The sequence below is a fragment of the Eumetopias jubatus genome, unplaced genomic scaffold (assembly GCF_037043125.1).
Source record: "Eumetopias jubatus isolate StellerSeaLion01/CBP00866 unplaced genomic scaffold, mEumJub1_p1.0 scaffold_6, whole genome shotgun sequence".
Taxonomy (NCBI): Eukaryota; Metazoa; Chordata; class Mammalia; order Carnivora; family Otariidae; genus Eumetopias; species Eumetopias jubatus.
In genome coordinates, this window is record NW_028274812.1 from 80,979,168 (window position 1) to 80,984,007 (window position 4,840).

The window sequence follows — 4,840 nt, forward strand, 5'->3', positions numbered from 1 at the left end:
TAGGTAACAGTGAAGACCAGGAATTGAGAGTGGATTTTACTATCTTATTACCATACAATCTTATTACCAGGTTTTAGTAAAAGAATCAGACAAAAATTGTTCATACATATAGACCATAATTAAATTAGCAATTATTAATAAGCAGACCTTCAGGGGTGCCTAGGTGGCTCAGTCGGTTGGGCGTCTGCCTTCTGCTCAGGTCATGATCCCATGGTCCTGGGATTGGGCCTGGCGTCGAGCCCCCTGCTCAGCAAGAGTCTGCTTCTGCCTCCCCCTGGCTCATGCTTTCTCCCTGTCTCTCTCTCCCTGTCAAAGAAATAAATAACCTTCAAATAGGTCATATAGCCTGTTCTATAAGCCCAGGGAAATCTCTTGGGGACAGATGTGAGAACATTCTAAAGGCAGAATTCAGTTAGCCATGTGGTGATTAGCAGTCAACCAGAACCCTCCAAACAGATGACTGGACACTGGACTGTCGAGGATCAAGCTTCCAACTTCTTTCTAACAATGAAGGATGACTTACTAGACTCATGGCAAGGCAGGGAGTGTTTCTAGAATATTTTAGTCAATTCACAGACTTCAGCTATCACTGATATCACTAATGAATGCCTATTTCCAACATCCATTATCTAATTAACAAGCCACTAATTTCACCAATGAATACCCATCTCTATCCTTCATTATGCTAATATTTTAAAATCTGGTGTTAGTTGGAATTAGATTATTGAAGATTATAATAGCTGTCCCTGGATTCTACCCTCTTTTATTAGATGTTGGTTATCCCCTCCCTTCTCCTAGAGTATGCATTACAACCAGGCAATTGGTCAGACCTAAAGAATAACTCAGACTCACACAGGCACACATGCACACACACACACATACACATGTGCACACATGTGTGCCTATGTCAAAATATTTTAAAGTAAGTAAGATGCAGACATTATCTTACCTAAAGTAAGATAGAGACATTGTTGAATTCTCATTTGAGTATTGAAATCACAAGCTTCACTCAATATTTTAATGGCAGTTACTAGGTATGGACTAAATCATTGATTAGCCATGAGACATTAAGAACTTCCTTAGCCTGGGGGCGCCTGGGTGGCTCAGTCAGTTAAGCGTCTGGCTTCAGCTCGGGTCCATGATCCCAGGGTCCTGGGATGGATGGAGCTCCACATCAGGCTCCCTGCTCAAGAGGGAGTCTGCTTCTCCCTCTCCCTCTGCCCTTCCCCATCCCTTTCCCCCTCCCCCACTCATGCTCTCTCTCTCTCTCTCTCTCTCTCTCTCTCTCTCTCAAATAAATAAAATCTTTAAAAAAGCAAAAACCAAAAACTTCCTTAGCCTGTAGCCTGTGTAAGCTTCAGTTTCCTCATGTACAAAAATAATAATACTTACCTAATGTGGATAATATGTGAATAAATCAAACAAAGTCATCAATATTTTTATTATGGTTAGAGTATATTGGCTAAAATCTTTTGAAAGGTGCTCAACTGATATCCTCATTTCATTGTCTCTGTGTACACTGTATCACTTTTAAATGGCAAGCCCCTCCAGGGCAAATGTCTGTGTTTCATGCTCTAAAACGCTTGTGAGTCCTACAAAAATGAGGCAATTTTGGAAACTTCCTTTAAGGATAAGTGCTTATTAGACAGACAGAGCATCTGCTCATGGGAATCTTGTGCTAGTCTCTCTCTGTCTCCCTCTCTCTTTCTCTCTCTCTCTCTTTGTATTTCTCCACCCCCAGAACTCTGCTACAGATGCACATCTCACCCATGCCTCCTGCTCTGCCTAATAAACAATTCTTTAGGAAAAAAGGTACTTTGGCCCAGCTAGCTTGTCAAACTCATTCCCTCTCATCTTTCACTGCTACACTATATAAAGAGAAGTCTCACTCACTGTCTCTTTTCTACTACCCAATTACTCCGTAATGCACTGCAAGCCAACTCCCTTCTCCACTACACTACTGAAAATGCTCTCCCAAAGGTCATGGATTCCTCCCTATTATAGATCCAACAGTGTTTCCTCAGCGCTCATCTTCTTCATTCTCTTTGCAGCCCTTGACCCTGCTGACTATTCACTCTTTCTTGCTGTATGTCTCAGTACTCAGGCAGTGAGCACTGGAGAAATTCAGACCTCAAAGATCTTTCAATACTGTCATTTAAACTGAGTTTAGTATCTATAAAATTCAAGTCCCTGATGAAAGTCCCTGTGCTCTTACATTGTGCAACATTTATCATGACCTTATATAGAAGGGAATATACATAACTTGATGATACCAAACTTACTTCATTGATTCTCTTAGTAGATGTGGCTAGTAATTATTTTGAAAATGCTGTATATTAAAATGCACGCAGGTCCCTTTCTAGAGAGGCAGCCAAGGGGGCCTGATGAAGCTGGAGGGTGGTGTTGCTACTTCCCGGTAGCCACAGGCAGGGGACATTACATAAATGTCCAGGATACTTCTCATGAGCATGAGGTCGGGCAAAGGCACCTGCTACAACTGCTTGGGGGAGCCTATGAAGCCGTCCACCCCAGATCTCACCACAGGGACCAGGATGGAAAAGACTTTGGGGCCTGCCTTTTCAGCTGTCACTACCATTGCAAAAGCAAATAGGACCAGCATGCACAAACAGCACCACAGGGTGCCCCCCTCCTCCAGCACCCTCATCTACTTCCCTCGGGATAAGGAAGTAGGCATGTCCCCATTATCACCCTGCACTCCGAATCTAAGCTCTACTGTGCCGTCTGTGGCAGCTGCCTGCCCTCTGAGTCCAGCCTGTCTCTGCACTCCACATTCTTGCTGCCAGAGTACAGGGAGGGGCTGGAGCCTCTAGGGTTTGCTGAGCAGCCCTCAGTGAAGCTCTGTTGCCACCTCTGCTACAGTGTGTTCAAGGAACCTGTGATCAGCACGTGGAGGCCCATGTTTTATTGAAGATGCATCTTAAAGTCAGAGAAGTGTCCTATGAACAACACCAAGCTGACGGCGGTAGTCAACAAAACTGCAGTGGAGTGTAAATCCGGGAGCTCTTCATTCACTGCAGGCACGGCTGTCCAGTGGTGGCTGGCAGGAAGCCCATCATCTTTGAGGTAGATTCCCTGTGGGGGCCCCTTCACCATCGAGCTCAGTGCCTCAGACCCCAAGGACTGCTGTGACTGCAGGCTCCAACCACCCTAGCAGCCAGTCCCTCCTCAAGTGAACCTGGAGGACCCCTCAAGGAGTACAAGCACATCAAGTATCCCCACTCTAAGGTGCCTGTTCATGGGAAGCCAAGATATGTTTGAGATGGACCTGAAGAGTTCCTGCAGCAAAAGTCTAACAGCTTCCACAAAATATATGTGGTGCTGACCCAGAAAGACCAGGAGATTGTTTCTGCACCTCATGCTCGGCAAGCTCTCAGAAGATTGACCAGCTGGAGAAGAGCCTAAGCTCAAGTTTGATGTTCTAGACTAAAACCAGGGAGCCCAGAGAGGACCTTATGGAGTTCTGGAGGGACATGTCCATGTTGAAAGACAAGAAGTCCTACATCAATACATGCTGAACACAGGCATCCTAGGATCCTATGACTCTCAGCAGATCTTCAAGTGCAAAGGAACCTGCATGGGCCAAAGGGCCCTGTCTGGTGTCTCTGCATCTACTCCGTGGGTGATATGTGGGACACTTGTACCACCTGTAAGTGTCAGAAGATGCTGCAGAGGATCATGACAGCATTGTGCTGATGCTCTGCCTTCAGGAGCACAAGCTTGACAGTAGCTCAGAGGACTGCACATCATGTGGGATATCCAGAACCTGCAGGGGGTGAACATGCCCCAGGCCCAGACAATTGGCATACACACTGGTCTCCTCATACAGGATGCTCTTCAACAGCTCCCTGAAGGACATCCAGGTCTGGGACATCATGGGCACTGAGCTGAAGTTAAAGAAGGAGCTCATGGGCCTCAACCACTGGGTACAGGCCCTGGTCAGAGCCACATGCACAGTGGCTCCTAACCAAATAATCAAGATCTGGGACATCTGAACCCTCAACTGCACCCACGTCTGTAGACATCACCAGCAGCATTTACTATATTGGCACAGTGAATGGCCACATTGTCAGTGGCACCTAGGAGAACCTCATTCACACATGAGACATCAAGTCTAAGTAGCAGGTGTGGGTCCTAACAGGCCACGTTGGCACTATGTATGCCGTGACAGTCATTCAATGCCAGACCAGACCAAAGTCTCCAGCATGTCCTATGACAGGTCCCTCAGGATCTGGAGTGTGAACAACATGATCTGCATGTAGACTGTGCTGCATCTCCAGTGCAGTGTGACTGAGCTGGCCATGTGCCAGGGGCCAACTCTTCTCAGGGGCTCTGGACAACACTATGAAAGTGTGGACTTGCTAAAAGAAAATCCAGCCTGGGTCTTGGCTTCTTCTTGGCCTGCATTAGGCCTCTCCAAGCCAGCCTGGCCACATGAGTAGTCTCAGGGTCTCTTCCTGCCTTGTGTGTGGAACAGGTGAGCAGGCTCAGCCAGCCAGGCAGTTTCCTTTCTACCCTATGCCCAGCAAGCCTTTCTCTGCTTGCTCCTGTCATTGGTCCTTCTCCCAAGATGCCAGCTACAATGCTGGACCAGCCCGCCCTCTGTCCCCACCCCAGATAGACTGTGGGCCTTTTTATTTACCTTTTATTCTCTTTTTAGACTGTATATATATTTGATTACTTTCTGATTGAAATAAAAGCACAGACTGTGAAAAAAATTAAATAAAATGCATACAAATTGACACCTTTAAAATTTTTAAAAATTACTTGGCTTTTATAGTGTCCAGCTTATAATTGTTTCTCCCAAGGAGGGACTAGTTCA

At 46.1% G+C, this 4,840-nt stretch overlaps 1 pseudogene; it reads left to right on the forward strand.

Annotated features, from left to right (window-relative positions):
- The first annotated feature begins 2,465 nt into the window (after positions 1–2,465).
- On the forward strand, positions 2,466–4,383 carry LOC114203675 (E3 ubiquitin-protein ligase TRAF7 pseudogene; annotated as a pseudogene).
- Positions 4,384–4,840: the final 457 nt, after the last annotated feature.